Here is a 17,320-nt window from a genome sequence, read left to right on the forward strand (position 1 = left end):
TGTCAGGCAAGTATTACACAGCCAAATATGGCTGCATAAATCAACATTATGCAAACCCAGGACTTATCTTCCAGCTGAGATTCTCATTGCTTCTACCTGACAGTGGCAAAAAGATGTTATTTACTTTGCTCTACAAGGTTTCAAAATTACATCTGGGGAGAACTGCAGCAGTCCAGTTTCTGCAGTCACTGTAAATCACGCGAACACAGTGTTTAATAGCCATTTTAGCGACGTTACTTTCAGAATCACAAACACAATTGTCTACAGCAGCCCAGACTTTAGTATTTCAGGAATCATGGCCACTCTCACACTTTCTACTAGGCCTATTTCTTAATTTCTGAACTAGGACCATTCCAGTCTCCAGACTGTTACGTTATTCAACTGAAAATTCAACAGACTAAAGAAGAACGCATACAACACAGACATGCACAAACCATGGCATAAATATTCTGGGTGCGTTGCAGGAGGACAAGGACTAATCCAAGCCCGATACTTGCTCAATTACTAGAATGGCTGTAGAGCCTTGCACACCACAACCTGGTTAATTGACAGAACAACTTATGCTCTGCTCTGCTGTTACAAAGTAGGCCCATTCATAAAGGCTGTCTTCACTGAAGAGGCCAAGATGGATGCATTTATTTTTTCAGTCCGGTTCTAACCATCCAGTCCAGGACCCTAAGGGCCACGCATCAGCTCTCCCTCCTGCTCTTCCACACATACAGCTTTGAGAACCAGTCCCAGGCACACAAGTCCACTCTTAAGGTTCCACCCCAAACCTCAGGTACAGACAGAAGTGCACAACAAAGTATCCAAAGGTCACAACAGTTTTGCATGGCTGTAATGTTCTAGAAAACTAAACCAAACCACTATTAAAACCAAAAGAACAAAACTGAAATCATGCTTCTGGGCATTCTGCACTTACTGAATTCAAGTTCCAATGTAAAACTGAAAGGCTCCTGTTCTGCACATACCCATGCTTCCAGATTAAACCGAATACTATCCATCCATAAAGACTAACACCTTTAGGCAAGGATTATTTTAGCTGACAAAAGTTTGAAGATTAATAGTAAAAAAAACCCCAAAGTTTCTACACATCTGTCTTCTTATTGGTTGTTTAAAAACAACTCCACTGACTATCATATTGTCTTTATTACTGATTTTTACTCAGATCCCTATCAAAGCAACTCCTCTTCTATCCACGGACAAAATGTCCTCCATCTTTCAACATTATCACTACCAATAGCTAGAAAACTTCTAAAAACACAGTACACCTGCTTATGTTTGCCTAGCAGAAACCAGAGACCTTTCCCTACTGTGTTCTAAAAATCACACCTAGCCAGTGATGGGTTTATAATCCCAGAAACAGAAATGTAAGTTAAAATAATGAACAACAAAGATACATAGTTGTATCAAATCAGTTGAATAATCCACACAGCACTGTCAAAGTACTTTCATTCCTGACTCAAGTTCTAAAACAAACTCTTTCTAGAAACCCTACTGCCACTATTTTATTGCTCAAATATGTACGTACAGTTCTTTCAAGTTCATTGAAAGGCTACTGGCATCAGAAATTGCAAATCACAGTAACATGCACACAGTATTCAAAGCCAGAATTCTAAACCCAGCTTTTACAGTGATTCCCAAACAGCGTGCAGTTGGATATATGCCAGAAGTTTCTGCCCATGTGAAGTCCAACTGATTTCAACAAAACCTTAGAAGTTGGTAAGCAGCTCTCCAAGGAGATGGGCAAAACAACTGTGTGAAATGAAAACAATAATCACTTGTAAAAACCAATACCACAGTACAGCTCTAAAGCAAGAGTATTATTTTATATGTAGAAACATCTACTCTTTAAGTCTTTGTTTCCATATTTTGTAAGTATATCATGCTTTCTCAGAAGCACAGTGTTATTTTTACACTCTTCCTTGACAGCTATTCCCACACTGCATGGGCTACATTGGTGAGCCTACGCAACTGTGTGGTCATGCTGGGAGCTGGATAACAGGCTAGGGTAGGTAATTTGTAAACAAGCCCCCCCCATCCGAACCTGCAATCAGACCTGTTCATCAGAAGCTCCTGCCCTTAAGGGATTTCAGCAGGATCCAACATGTCCGCATACTTAAACACATATTAGGCCACAAGCAATTCCCACTTTGTTGTTGTTTTTCAGTAACAAAGCATCCAACAAAGCTCATGAAATCCAACAGAAATCCTACAAAAATGTATTCTACAGGGCCACATGATAAATGACATATACTACCACACTTTTAACATTAAAATGTTACCTTTCTATGCATATCCAGACACCAATATATACTACTATGTCTCTGTCATAAGTCCCCACACAAGATATATGCAGTCTATGTAGGCCATTCAACTTCAGCTACCTTGGAGCCACAAATCAGTAGCTTCGGATTTTTTTTTTTTTTTTTTAAACAAAAACAAAAGTCTGGCAATTCTAATCCTCAAATATTAAGCCTGATGCTTATTTAGTCAACTGCCCTGACTTCATAAGAAGAGATTCTGTAGCATTCTCTTTTGTATACAAAGAGTTTCTGTAGCTGCCAGAGTAAAAACGAATTGGGGTTTTATAAGCAAACATCAAAACTTTGTCTAAAAGGGCAAAAATTGCCAAACTTGATCAAACTAGTTGTTTAACTCTCCAAATATCCTGAATAACGACCGCCAGTGTGCAGTTTTAAGAACAGTATAAACCACACACACATATATGCAGATTTAACTATTTATGCTTTACACCGTGAAAAAAGTTACATATATATTAACACTCCTTGTATAACTGATATAAAATGTGTAATCTTACTTTGCACTGTGCTAAACTCTTGACCCTAACAATACCTCATAGCAGTAAATCCCATGGGCTAACACAGAATGAGACTTTTTAAAAACAGTGTGTTTTAAACATATTATGTGTAAAAAAAAATCCTAGAGAAATCCTGTGTAATGTAATCCAGATTTTTAAAACTGTTTCTGACCTTACAGTATCAATTTATTTTTCTCATCCGTCTTCTCTAAACTAAACCAACCTTAACTTTCTCTCCTGCCTCATACTTGCCCACTGTTTTCTTTCCTGTTAGTACCAGACCTTACTATAGAATTTCAGAGATCAGCTAACAATGAACAGGAAATACTTTAAATTCCCCCCCCTTAATCTCACGAACATCACTAAAAATCAGATGGGTTTATGAAGATGTTCAATGACACACAATAGCAATACATCTCACTAGCTCATATTATTCTTATAAATAAGTCTGTTATCAACCTTATCCCTGATCTTTCTCTATGTCATGCTCAAGTTCCTTGCTCTCCTCCAAGTCTCAAGCAACCTATACAAGACTGTTACCTCAAATTTAATTTGTTTCAGTTCTCTAGATCTTTCATAATATAGGAAGAAATTAAAGGTGACAAAATCCGGACAGCCCATTATCTAGTCATTGTACTGTATCTCCTTGTTGCACATCTGTTCTGTGCAGATGCTACTGTCTTCACCAACTACTCTGTAACATTTTTCACAGGGAAACCAATCTAATCCAACAAATCTTGGAAAGAATATACACTCACTCTTCTTTGGGGGGATAGGGGGAAGTAAGATTTTTCTGATTTATCCTCCAAAGATCAAACTGCATGTCAACATGCATCTTCACTTTCTAAGACAGTTTAGATTTTATGTCTTTATGAGGCACAGTGCCAATGCAAAAAATATACCTTTAAGAACATTTACTTAAAAGTGTGTCACCAGCTAACATGACACAATATTTAAAAATAGTTAAGAGACATGATTGTCATACGAAATAAGAAACCAAAATGTCAGATCTGAATATGCTACTGAAAATGTAAATTATTCCAACATTGACTGCATCCCTTTCAGAACTAGCGACAGCATAGGCCACATTCGCAGGGGATGCTATTCTAGACCACACAATAAAAGATTATTTCAATTTAAGACAACTGAGCAATCCTCAGCTTCAATTTTAACAGATAAATGAATTTAAAAAAAACCCAAACACTAAAAAATTGATATAAAGCCAGAAAGCTTTTTCTTCTCTCCAGTGTTTAATAGTATATTTTCAGTTAACAAACAAATCACCTGGTTCACCAGAAGGGGGAAACTGATAGGCTTCCAGTGTCATGTTCATTAAGCAAATTAGAAAAAAAAAAAAAATTTGCTTGGCTTTTCAGTAATTATTTCTATTATTTCTATCACTCCAAGGCAATAACATTATTTACTTTAATCTGACAACTTTTCAGTTACCATGACAAATTCTATACAGTCTAGCTGAAAAACATACTTTAAGAACAAAAAGTCAAGATAATCAACTTTTACAGTTTTCTTACTGCACATACATTAATACATTCTTTCAAAATACCAGTATTCCTAAATGTATTTTCCTCATTGCAAGAGCTTTAAGATGACATCTGCTAAGTCATCCAACTCTTCGGAGACTATTGCCAAAGTGTTTCAGACTCTGGATTTTTTTTCCTTTATTACATGAGACTGTAGTTCACACCTATTTAACAGTAAATGACAAGACAGAATGTCTAAATAATAAAGCAGATTAAATACAATTTAGTCAATATTCATTCAATAGTGAACATTACCTCAAGCTTTGAAGTATTAACTATTATTTATCAGCTTTCAAAATTATAACTGTCAAGCACTATTCCCCAAAAATTCCATTTTGGGATGTAACTTCACTAACATTAACGCTTAAACATGTGCAAAGTGCCATTTAAGTCATTGATGTTATGCCTATGTGATTATTTACCATTCATATTAATCATTATGTGTGAATACAGCAATTTAAAGGAATAAGATCTAGTTCTCAGTCTTCTACATTAGTTCTGAAAATATTAAAATACTGTTAAACTTGTGAATAAAGAAAACAAAACTAATTTAAGCACACAGATAAGGACAGACACTGCTTTGGCAATTATTTATCCCTAAAATCAACAGGAAATTCAACTAACAGCTGAAGGGAAGTCAATAATACACATTAAGCACAGTCAGGAAGGAACCTTTCAAATATCATTAAATTTCTATCCTGTCCTAACCAAACTACTTTCTATGCTGGAACTTCCTTCCAAAAATGAAGCTTTCTAGGTGAACATTTAGAAAGAATAAGTAAGGCAGAGTTAGAGAATAGAAAAATATAAAGCAGATACTGTATTTCTGTTTCTGTTCGTATTAAAAAACCACATCCAGTAACACACACACACTACTGACATACACGAAACAATTGCACAAATGAGCGTTTACAAGTTTCCTCCTGGGTCTGAAATACCTCAGCAGGAATTAAAGCATGATTTAACACGTCATAACAATTGAATAAAATAGAAAAATATTGTAACCTCAGGCAACATTAATTCCCCAATTTGCCAATTAGTGTCTTTCTGGCAGGGAGAAGGCAGCAGAACCCTTTTCTTTGTCAAGTCTCCTTTAAAACCACCAACCTTCTATTATGCAGAGATATGGGAGTGTCTCTCATTAGTGCAAACACAAGCACAGTGCTTCCTCAAGAAATTACATTCCAAGCTTACTAGATGCACATTGTCTTAGGACAATACACGGGAAAAGCAGGGCAATACACAGCAACATGGTATACAGGGTTTTCACCACACCAACCCTCCAGCTTGCTCAGAGAAATATGAAGACGATGACATTGCTGTGCACATGTTGTGGGCAGCTTTCTTCAATCACACAGGACAGCACAAGAAGAAAACAATACAGGGCTCATTATTAAATCTGTTGAATTATTCTGTGTTCATTTGGGGTTTCTTAATTCAAAACATAATATATATCTACTAGATAAGATACAATGTAGTGTATTACATGAAACAGTATTTAAAACATCCTACTTGTCTAACATTTATTATCCCTCAATAGAAACATTTATGTACCTCAGAATGCAACTGGTCTATTTGTCCAAGAAACAGACCACCTCTGTATCTACTGATCTCTGGACAATATCTGGTCAAGTTCATAGTTGACTAACAAGACAGGAATGATGGGAACAAACGGATATTCTGGGTCAAGGAGTTAAATCCCAAGGTACTGAGGAAAATGACATGTTATATCCACTACCACCCCCCCTTATATAAGCTAACCAGCTCCATCTTAAAGACAGTCTTATTCAACTACTCCTAAGGGAAGGCTGTTGCAGACTTCTATGCCTCCGTTGCTTAGGAACCATTTTTTCTAATTTCCAGACTAGGTTTATTCTTGGATAGTTTATACCCATTTGTTCTCATACCTCAAGCTTAAGAAGCTCTTTTTACCCACCTGTGTCGTTTCACTCATTTTTATGAAAAGCAATCTCTTTCATGCTTTGTTTCCCCAGATCAAAGACGACACTCTTTGAGTCTCCCTTACAGAGCAAATTCTCCATTCTCTTAGTCATTCTAGGAATCAGTCCCTGTACCTCCTCCACTGCAAATGCCATTTTTACTTGATGGCAAGTGGTAGAAATTAGACACAATATTCCAGATAACCTTTCACTAGTACCAGAGAAAGTCAATACCACTTTACTTCTTTAAAGGAAAATATTAGTAGGGCAACAACAGTATACTTGTTTTCCTAAAACTTTTCGCAGTTGCTAACTTTGATAGGTTAGTCATCCTGAAGTGTAATATGATCATCTTGATTTTTTTAATGTTATTAAATATGACTCCTTTTTCTACTAGTCATGTCCTAAGGTCTCAACTTTGTTCTGTGCAAAACTGTCTTTTGTATTGATGATACTTGACATCTGATGAGAAAACACGAGATTGGCATAAGAAGTAGGAATGCATCAATGTTTTTAATGAAAATACTAAATCTTGAAACTGACCCGTGCAAATTCCACTACTAACATACTTCCAACACATTATCTTCTGGATTGACATATCCTGTCACCATTTTAAATCAATTTTCACAGAAACATCACTGTAGTTTTTACATGGAATCGTATTACACATTGTATGACTTCTAAGTGGGCAGCTCTAACCATGTATCCTCCCCAAGAAGTCAGGTATCTTATAAAAAAAGCCATTAGATTTCTCTGACAAAGTCTTCCTCTGTTAAGAGCTGTACTACTTCATACCCCAATTTCATCTTACCTCCACATAGAATAGCTTCTCTTTCTAAATTTAAACAAATCCCTGAATATTAAGGTCACACTAATGATGCAGTAACTATCCCAAACCACCTTTTCCTCTGAACAGTGACTACTTTTGCTGCTCGCCAGCCAGCCAATACCCTTCCACCTTCATGTTTAATAACAATTCTTGCAAATGAGCCTCTAATTACACAGATGACCCACTTCAAAATTCCAGAGTAAAATTACGTAGTCCCACTGATCTGCACCCTGTAAGTTCAACTTACATCTTTATAGAAATAATTTTTATAACCTCACTTCATTAAGACCTATTTGCCAGCGTGCGAATGTTCAAAACTGTCTTCACTGAAAATTAAGGCAAACTTTTCATGTAGTCTTTCATCTGTATCTAAATTATTTTTAGTCTTACTTCATTGTTCCCATGCTTCCTGACAAGACAGGCAATCAGTCTTTTTCAGGTTTTCTGCTTACTTCTGATGCTCCTCTTCAATTTGCTGTTAACCTTGTCAGATCTTGCATAGCCACTTTTTTTTTATATGACAAAAATCAAAGTTTGGTAAGAGCACAAGTATTTTATACAGTTGCTAGAATTATCTGCATTTGTTGCTGTATCAGAACTTCAGCCATGCCAGAAGCAGCTGAAAGCCCTCAACACTGCTGTAAAACTGGAATTGCAAGAACATCTGGATGCTAAACTGATTTATAGCCTTTGCAATTTGAACATTCACCTCTATAATTACAATTATTAACAGCTTTTCATGACACTCAGAGAGGTTTGGGTCTTTTTTGGTTGGGCCTTGTTTGCTTGGTGTTCCCCCTAAATGATATATATGTCTAAAACATGAATAAAGCTTAATGCTACAAGGTCTCCGCAGAGCTAGAAAGAGAAGGCAAGTCAAAGCTGCTTAATTTCAGCTTTACCTCAGATGTTACATCCAAATTAAAAAATAAAAAAGGCAACAACAAAACCTGTATTATAAATATTTTGGTTTGAGAACACACTGCACAGCTATTACAAAACTTATTGAAGAAAAAAAAAAAGTCTGCAGAAACAAGGTTCAGATTTAGGATTACTATAGCAACAGAGAGGAGGGAGAGGAAAATTACCAGATTACACTCTCAGATCATCAAATTCTTTAAAGAATAAATTTAGATTTGAGTTTCAGTCAAATTAACTTATCCTGTTCATTAATGAGTAACACATCAAATTAAGGATTAAAATAATCAAGTGAAAACTGTAGTACAAGAAGCAGCAAATACAAAATTTCAGACTGAATGACCTCACCTTTTCATTCTACTGTTAAATCTTTGGTATCACAACAGGTCTTCAAACCAATAACTGATAACAAAGAGTATTATTTAGGAAGGTGTCTAGTCCTGATAAAGGTCTGCAAAGAAAAAGAGGCATTCGAAATCTGCCTCATTCTTAATTAAAAGTGACTCCAGTAACTATAATACTACTGAAAACATGCAATAATGTGCCCCATTTGACTTGGAGGTGTAATGAATTTCTGAAAATACAGTTCAGTTATTACAGAACTAACATATTTCAACAACATATGTGAACACAGTAATGACTTAATGCCCTGAAAACCAGGGAATACAGAAATAAGCTTAAGCTCTTTAAAAAAGGTGACATTATGAAAAACAAACCCAGGATATCCTAAGTAACTAATTACTCACATCTCTTTTCATTATGCAATCTTTAACATTCTTTGTATTTTGGGGTTGTTTTAATAAATGCTTAAAAATAATTAGCATAATGGACACTATTTCAGTATCAATAAATATCATACTTATGTTAATGATTGAAAAGAGTAACAGTAGTCTCAGTCTTTTTGGGAGACCAGCTATTTCAATATTTTAGCCCACTCACATTAGACAGGATCCCAAAGCCATTAAACATGCAGCTGAAGTGGCAAATGCAGCTACAAAGGTTTACTTTTGACATTGTGAGCTTTGCTTGAGGCATGGAGGGGTGTCTCCCCACTTTAGTGCTAAGTATTGACCCATAAAGACTCTAAGCCTCAGGCAACTTTTCCACCAGCCAGAATGTTCAATTAATAAGGCTGCCATCATAATTTGCAAGACTGCCTAAGTCCAGTTTTTCTGGCTGACATTCAGATTTTAACCATGCTTCCCAGCCTTCTGTTCACCACTTCTGGCTTTCATTGACCAGCTGCCAAAATGCCCTTTATTTTCTGGTGGCTGGGCAGGCCACAGGACAGTTTCAGATACTACCTTCTTCCAATTTGTGCAGCAAACTGTTCACTGTGTTCTCTGCTCTTGGCTCCTCCCCAAGTTGCTGCAGTGAGTGAAAACTGGAGTATACTGGAAGGACTGTCGTTCCACGACTGTGAAGCAAAGGTATGGGCATCTTACCTGGGGTTTCCTTGTCCTTAAACCAACATCACCATTAACAGACTGGAACTGAGTCAAAGAAAGTATCCTAGATCAACAATAAAGACTATGGCAGATCCAGCAGTGGACGTTCCACCTGTCAAAACTCTTGCCCTATGTTGCAATCACAAACACCCTCTACTTCCAGGACAGAGGCAAGAAGGTCAGTATAAGATGATCCACATAACTCAGCAGCATCAAGATTAGTGCAGGTTCTGAAGTAGATTGAAAGTAAAGTGGGAAAAACACACAGGCAGACATTCAGTTACAAGTAGCAGCAATCAAAGAGAACAAAAGGATGGTCCTCTGAGTCCAAGGCCCAGGAATCCACCACCTTTCCTTGACACATAAAATTCCCTTAGATTAAGCATATGTATTTTACCTCCCTCTCCATCCAAACCATGTATGATTCACTTGCTTTGGGAAAGCTCTAAAGAATTTACTAACTTTTTACCTAAATCCCTATATAAGCAAACAGAAAAAAAAAAAGATTCATTTCATATGTACAGTTGAGATCTAAGCAAACATCTAAGATCATTATTAATTTATTTTCCCTGCCTATTAATAGATTCCAAAATAATTTAATACTGTACTGCAAATGTTCTACATAACCAAGTAAATTTTTACTGTATACTTCTGGCCACCAACACTTTATGAAAAATAATTTACAAAAACGAACACCACTTCCCTGACATCTTCATCCTTAATTCACTCATAAAAGATATAAAATTGTTCTGAAATGCTTCCAAGTTATCAGTTATAACCGAAATTACCAGGGTATCTTTGAAAACTCACCATCTAATAAATTTTACTTTAAGTCCAACGGGGGGGGGGGGAGAACAACAAACAAACAAACCAACAACAAACCAAACCACACCTTGCTATATATACTAGCAGGCTTAAAAATTATATCCACAGTTAAGAAAGAAAACTTACTTCGGAATCAAAGTAGAATCTTGTGCTTCACACTGAATCTGTTACTCAAATCATATGGAAACTTGAAGTGATGTTTAAAAATAAAGCAATGCTTTAGTTGTGTAGAATTTTACCTGAAAATCGTGAAAAACTTTTCAGTAACTGAAAGCACCTAGAGAAAGATGACAGGAAATCACGTTTCAGTAGTTCTATCAACTGAAGTCTCCTATGCTTTCCTGTTTATCCTTTTTTATCCCAAGTCCTCCTGCTGGCCCCTACATCCTGCGTAAGTCCATCCTTGCTCCACCCTTCACCTGAGCACTGGCCCACCCAGGTTAGCCATCCAAGTGGCAAAACACACAAGGACTGGTTCAGAGCCACCCATATACTGACTGGCAGGCAAGTGTGTAACAGCTACGCAGCCAGATGCTCCTGCCTCTTCAAAACAAATCAGGGAGCCATGCCCCTCTCTTAGTGGGGGCCCAAGTTTGACCATCAGATTATCCCTTTACTGGCAGAAACTTTGTATGTTTGAAGTCACCATTTTCCTGTTAAATTTAGCTGAACGTAGCTAATAGGTTCAGAAGCTGAAGAGAAAAATAAAATAAGTCCCTTCAACTTTGTAATACTTTAAGCTGTGTTGATTCAATATTACTATGCAAAGCTTTGTTAGACAAGAGTTTTTGGAGGAAAAAAACCAAGTATACTGCATCTCTCAGTTGATGCATAACAGCAGCAATGTCTTTTGCTGAATTTTAGATGGAATGGATGTTTCACATGCACATGTACTTTATAGATTTTCAGCAATGTTTTGTAGTGACAACACCTAAAGAAATTGTTTCACCTGTTAAAAGAAGACTAAACTCAAAGTATTCCTTATCCTTCACCTCCATAGTCTCAATGCAGCAACAGTAACTTTATGCTCAGTGGCACAAAATAAAAAAAAACCATCCCCAAACCAAAAACACCACCAACAAAAAAAACAACCAACCAAAAAACCCACAGAAGACAGTCTTCATGGGTCAAGGTTTTCCCAGACGCTTGCTGGTTTAATCTGGCACTAGCTATAATAAAGCTGAAATAGTGCATCAGACCTCTCAAGATACAAGATCTAAAACACAACAGAGATAAAAAAGCATAAGAAGCACCACAAGAATTTGAAACTTGAATGTATAAAACAAAAACAAACCCAACATAAACTAAACTAAGTTTCTATGGCTGCAAGTCAAATTAAAGTTTTTAGTCTGAAGTTGCTTTTACTTGTTTACTGATTCTAACCAAAAACCTAGATCATCTTAGGTATAGGCATTTGATTTTCCCCCAATCTTCAGTGTGTTTATCTACTCATTTGATGTGAAATTATCAAAGATACCATAAAGTGCTACTGATTAACTGCGCTTACTGCTCACTGTTTCCATGACCCCTTTTCAGCAATTCAATTAGGTATATGGAAGAAAATCTCAGAACTGTGAAATATTTTACTCCCTACCTCTTCAGCTTTCATGAGTCAAGATCTAAAAATTATACAAAACATATGGTGTAAAAATCAGTAGTTTTAAAAGACAAAACCCAATACATTAGTCAATTAAAAATGCAAAGGAACACTTGATTAGTCTGAAGACCACAGAAACTCCAAATCTCAGTTTTAAAGAGTAGCTCTTAATATCCCAGTTTTAAAATTGAATTGAAATGCGCTTTCACGTATGTTGACTTTTAATTAATCTGCAAGGAAAACCACTCAAGTAAGTGACAGTGAAAAACTCTTTTGATGTCCTGTTTGCTAACACAACTGATCTGAGGCTGAAAAGTTGATCTTTCACTGACTAGTACCTGCATCCAACAGAGGAGGCAGAGATCATTTCTCAAAATGCAATCTAATAAGCAAGGTCAAAAGGAGGAAGTTAGGAAGGTGCTGAAGAAGTTGTTACTCCTGTTTGGCTACGCCTTCAAGGACGACATTTTCAGTTTCTTCTTAACGGTCAAAGTCAATCCAGGAAAGCCAGCAAGCATCCATGCTGGTCAGCCAGCCTGACTGGTAATAGTCATTCAAATCCATCTCTACACTAAAACTTAACTTGCCGTGAAACGAAGAACAGTTAGACTTTAAAATTCCCCAAAGTAGCAGCAATACTTAAACTTTATTCAAGACCAGGACTGTTTGTTAGAATGTTAAACCGGAGCCCTCATGACAAATGACATCCGCTCAGCTTGTACCTGATTTAAAAAGCAATAGTTCTAAAAAGGGGTGTTTCCTGGAGCCTCTGCCCTTACAACTTTTGCAACTACTAACCACTAAACTGACAAGACCACAGTAAACAACATCCTCTGACTGGTGAGGAAAGAAACCAATTATTTGCTTCCATTTGACTAAAGATTATCAAGATTATTCTCAATAAACAGATGCTTACTGAGATGGTAACAGATGTTATCATAAAATTATGTCGAAAATCCCATTAAATTACCACGGAACCCTCTTATTGTACATGTAATACTTCAAAGTGATAGAAAGAGTAACCATAGGAAAGGGTAATTCTGAAGGAAAAATTATCATAGATCAAAATATCTGTATAACCAGTACTTTTTAAGCTTTACTACCTCTAATGAGAAGAGGCTTTCCTCAGAAAATATACTGGTTTACATGATTCACTTTTTACACTTTTCTTTACTGAGAGGTTTGTACAGCTACTGTTCTCAGTCCTACCAAAAAGGGGTATTTTTGAAGGGAAATGCTGAATAAGTGGCAAGACTAAGTAATGTTTCCCTGTTCCCCTGAGAAGGCTGATTAAATTATATGAATGAAAATTGCAAAACTCAGGTAATCCAGGAACTTCTACTCTTTTTAACAAATACCTGCTTTTGAACCTGTTAATATAGATGTATAATTTAACATAAGAGTTTTAGACAGGTTCCTCAGCAGATGTCAAATGACCTGCACAACAGAATCAGCAGTTTAAACTTCATTCATTATCTGCTCACAACCACTTTTTAAATATAAAGCACCTATCACTCTAAAAGTGTCTAAGAAATATTTAGTTACAGTATGAATTACTAATACTATGCTATTTCAGAGATTGCTTTCTGCCATGCAGCATGGTCCAAGAGTAAATTCTAATTTGAAAGCCATAAAAATCAGAAATTTAGCATTATTTTTTACCTCATGTACTCATGCTTCAGTTGTCCTCACTGCACAAAAACAACAAAAGCAACATTTCTCTGATATGCTCTGCCAGTTTTGTTACTATGGATTTTTCCCTCAAAGCAGGACTGGCTCGTTTGCATAGCAACAGTTTGGGATTTACAAATTACTCACTATTCACCACTGCTACAGTTCTTAAATAATTAAGAAAACTATTTCTACAACTCAGAAAAGCAGTGGGTATAAGATATACTGCCTAACTTCCTCAGCATTAGAAAGCACTTGTCACATAGAAGCTGTGTGCTTACTAGCAATCAACATGCCAAACATTGTTCTCCTAGATTGAATCCTCCAGTTGTGATATTTTATTCTATTTATTAACAAAATTGGCTACTTCAAAATTCAGCTTTTTCCTCCTATAGCAAGTCACAGAATGCTGGGTGACGAGATTTGAAAGCACTTCATGCTGCAAAGCTATCCTTCAAAAACTGAGACTTGAATGGGGCTGAAGTAGCTTATCCTTACACCTGTGAAAGTCTCTCAGTGCTCAAATGGATTTGTCCACATAATCTCACCAAACGATCCAATTCCACACATGCAAAATAACATTTAATATTGATAGTGAATCTCAAAAGAATGAGAAGAGTTGAGTCATTTTCTGTTGGGAGACATCTAAAAAGAACCGTTACAGAAAGATACGGATTCAGTAAACGACTCTCTTCACTCTACAGCATTAGTGAACCATACTCTAATGAACTTACTGGCACAGCATGCTAGCAAAAGTGCTTGTTTCAGATGAAGCACAAATGTTCAGATTTCTCACACCATTTTATAACAGTCAACCATAAAAAGAAAACATTCAGGCAACACAACAGCTTTTAGCTAAAAAGCACTATCCTCAGTATGGAACCTCATATAGAAAACAGTACTCCAGTAAAACTACAAGATACTTAAACATACAAACATAGTAATGCACATATTATTATCCTGCTACAGTGAAGGTGTAAAAACTTGCAGTTGTGTCTTCCTCAAAACTCTAAGAAAACCACCAAGTTTAAATTCTGTAATTGAGGCAAACTTCACAGAACATCATGTTCAATTCAGACTATTTTTACACGATCACATCAAATCTGCTTACTGAACATAGAAAAATACCAAAGCCACCTGCTCCAGTAGTCCAGTCCATAGTTGCATTTTTTCTCACTTATCATACAACAACTCTAAAAAGAATATTTCCTTATTGAGGTACAGAATTGTTACATCAATCAATTTAAGAAAGAAAAATGGAAGCCTATTTTAGAAAGAGTTTGCATTTCTTTATTTTTAAAATAAATTCTTTCGTTCTATAAAAAAGAACAAATTTGTGGCAGTTAAGAGTTGCTGAGTATTCTGTTAGCACATTCAGTCACGTTACAAGAACCCACAGCCGTAAACAGCCTGTGTGCACGGAGATACCTGTAGCTTTCAGCAAAGTATACAGAAATTACCTAGCAGTAGTTGCAGTCTGAGAATTCATAAGCTGAAGGCAGACATGTTTTGTAAAGCTCCATATAAAGACATAAGTCACCATGCAAAAAAAAATACTTTTGGTATATGATAATGTTATGATGTACAGCAACTTTCCAAAAAGCAGAGAATAAAACCAGCAATGAGCTCACACCATTGAGCTACAGCAGTATCTCACGAACGATTTAAGCCCAGTGCTATTCCTACCCCCCTATCTCAGTACAGCCATGGATATTTTTCCAGCTTGACTGGATTTTCCCCCTTCCTAATTGCTAGTTTTAACTGAAGCTGACGTAGATGAAGAATCAACCTTAAAAGCAGCATAAAGACCGAGCAGTAATTATGTGCAAAAAGACGTGTGACATTTTGTATCAAAAGCAGACACTGGAAATGCTAAAATATAGATGCCCCTTCCAGCAGAGGAAACAAAACAACTGCCCGTCTGCCACTGCTGCTGCTGGTACCCGGCCAATCAATAACACCGCACAAACGCATCACATCTCCTCCTTCATTCCTACGTCCTCTGCGGACGATTATTTGGACACTCTAATGCCCGCATTTCGCCAAGCATAATCAGCAGGTCACCTCGCAGTCTAGAAGAAGGGGCAGGTGAAGCAGAAGGGCGGCGGGGGGGAAGAGCCAGCAGACGCATCGCTCGGGTGCAATGGAAATTTAAACGCTGAGCGGCCGCTTTCTGCGGCGGCACCAGCAGCAGGAGCATCCCACCTCGCTCGCCGCGGCGGGCAGGGGGGACCGTCTCTCCCGAGAGGGGGCTGACAGGAACCCGCCCCTCCAACCCTGCCTCGCCCCCGCAGCTCAGCCCCCACCGCCCCACCCCATTCAGCGGCCGGAGCCTACCTCCTTCTGCCCTCCCCCCCAGCACCCCAGAGACCCGAAACCCCCCTTCCCCGCCCCAGCCCCTCACCGCAGGCACCCTGCGAGCACCGGGCCGCTGTTTTTTCCACACACACACCCACCACCCGCCCAGCCGCTTGTTTTCAAGGCAGAGACAACAACCCCCCTCCCCTCTCCTCCCCGCCGCCCCGGGCTAAACAAGCCGGTTCCAGCGTCGGCGCCCCAGCCTCGCCTCGCCTCCCCCCCCTCCTCCCCGCAGCGTCTGCGCCCCTCCGCAGCGCCCGCCTCCCCCTCACAGCCTGCCCGCCGCCAACGGCTGCGCCCCCGCCCGCCTCCCTCCCCCGCAAACCCCGCGCCGACGACCGTTAACGGCTGCGCCCCTCAGCCACGCGCGCCCCCCGCATTCCTCTGCGCGCCCCCCCCGCCCTCCCCGGATCGTTAACGGCGGCGCCCCGCCTGCGCCTCCCGCCACCGCCACCCCCGTAAGCCCTCCCCCGGCAGCGCTCACCCGAGGGCAGAAGAGAAACGGGCGGCACAGGAGAGAAGCGGCAAAGAAGGGGCCGCTGCAGACGGTCCCCCCCCGACGAGGCTGTCTCCGCCGCCGCTGGCCCCAGCTCCGCCTCCCGCCGCTCCGCTCCCTCCTCCCCCACAGCCACCGAGCGGCCCCAACCCCCCCCCCTCCCTCCCCCCACCTGACAGGGTGCGGCTTCCCCAGGCCGCAGGCCAATAACGGCGCCGCCCATTGGAGGGCGCACGCTCCGCGACTAAGCGGCTCTCCTATTGGTAGGGGCAGGTGGGCGGGAGGCGCGTGAGGGGAATGGCGGGGAGCGGGTTGTTTCGGCCGGGGCTGCGCTTCGCGGGTCGTGAGGCTGCGGGAAGTGCTGGGTGATTCCCGAACGACCGGGCAGAGGCTGAGAAGAGCCCCCCGACGCAGAGAAGGCGGGTTCTCGTGGAGCTGGCTCCCTTCGGAAAGGAGCAGCGCGGCGTCTGGGAAGCTTATCTTGCAGCAGGCTGAGAGAGGGGGCAGAAATCAGGTAATTGCCAAGGAAGCGTTACGATGCAGTGTTCTTTAACGCACGGTAGTGACGATATCTAATCGCTGGAAGCTCCGAGCGAGTCAAGGTCGATCCAGAAGTGCAGATACCCAGCGAGAGTAGTCAAGCTTGAGAACTGCGTTGGTGGGGGTTAAATACCTTCAATTTTGACAGATGTCTCTTAAGTCAGTCGAATGTCCTCCGGATGTTAAATTCCAGTCTAATGAGAAGTTGTATACTTGATTCAGGAAGCGTGCAGATACAGTGTATAGCTTGTATATAGGAGGCCTGATTAGATCTTTATAAATCATCCCTTTAGATCTTCTAAACCTTTTGAAGAGCTGTGTGGCTAGTATAGCCCC

At 39.4% G+C, this 17,320-nt stretch overlaps 1 protein-coding gene across 12 annotated transcripts in view; it reads right to left on the bottom strand.

The window, feature by feature from the left end:
• ADD1 (adducin 1) overlaps window positions 1-16,599 on the bottom strand; it is a 66,592-nt gene extending 49,993 nt beyond the window's left edge. For 11 of the 12 annotated variants that reach the window (XM_069794915.1, XM_069794904.1, XM_069794890.1 and 8 more), the window contains exon 1: window positions 16,433-16,599. The gene's annotated coding sequence lies outside the window, so the exon portion shown is untranslated. Of the gene's footprint in view, window positions 1-9,625; window positions 9,651-16,432 lie in introns of those variants that run through there. The other variant, XM_069794873.1, reaches the window with a different exon arrangement.
• Between the last annotated feature and the right edge of the window lie 721 nt (window positions 16,600-17,320).

The sequence above is a fragment of the Haliaeetus albicilla genome, chromosome 1 (genome assembly GCF_947461875.1).
Source record: "Haliaeetus albicilla chromosome 1, bHalAlb1.1, whole genome shotgun sequence".
Classification (NCBI taxonomy): Eukaryota; Metazoa; Chordata; class Aves; order Accipitriformes; family Accipitridae; genus Haliaeetus; species Haliaeetus albicilla.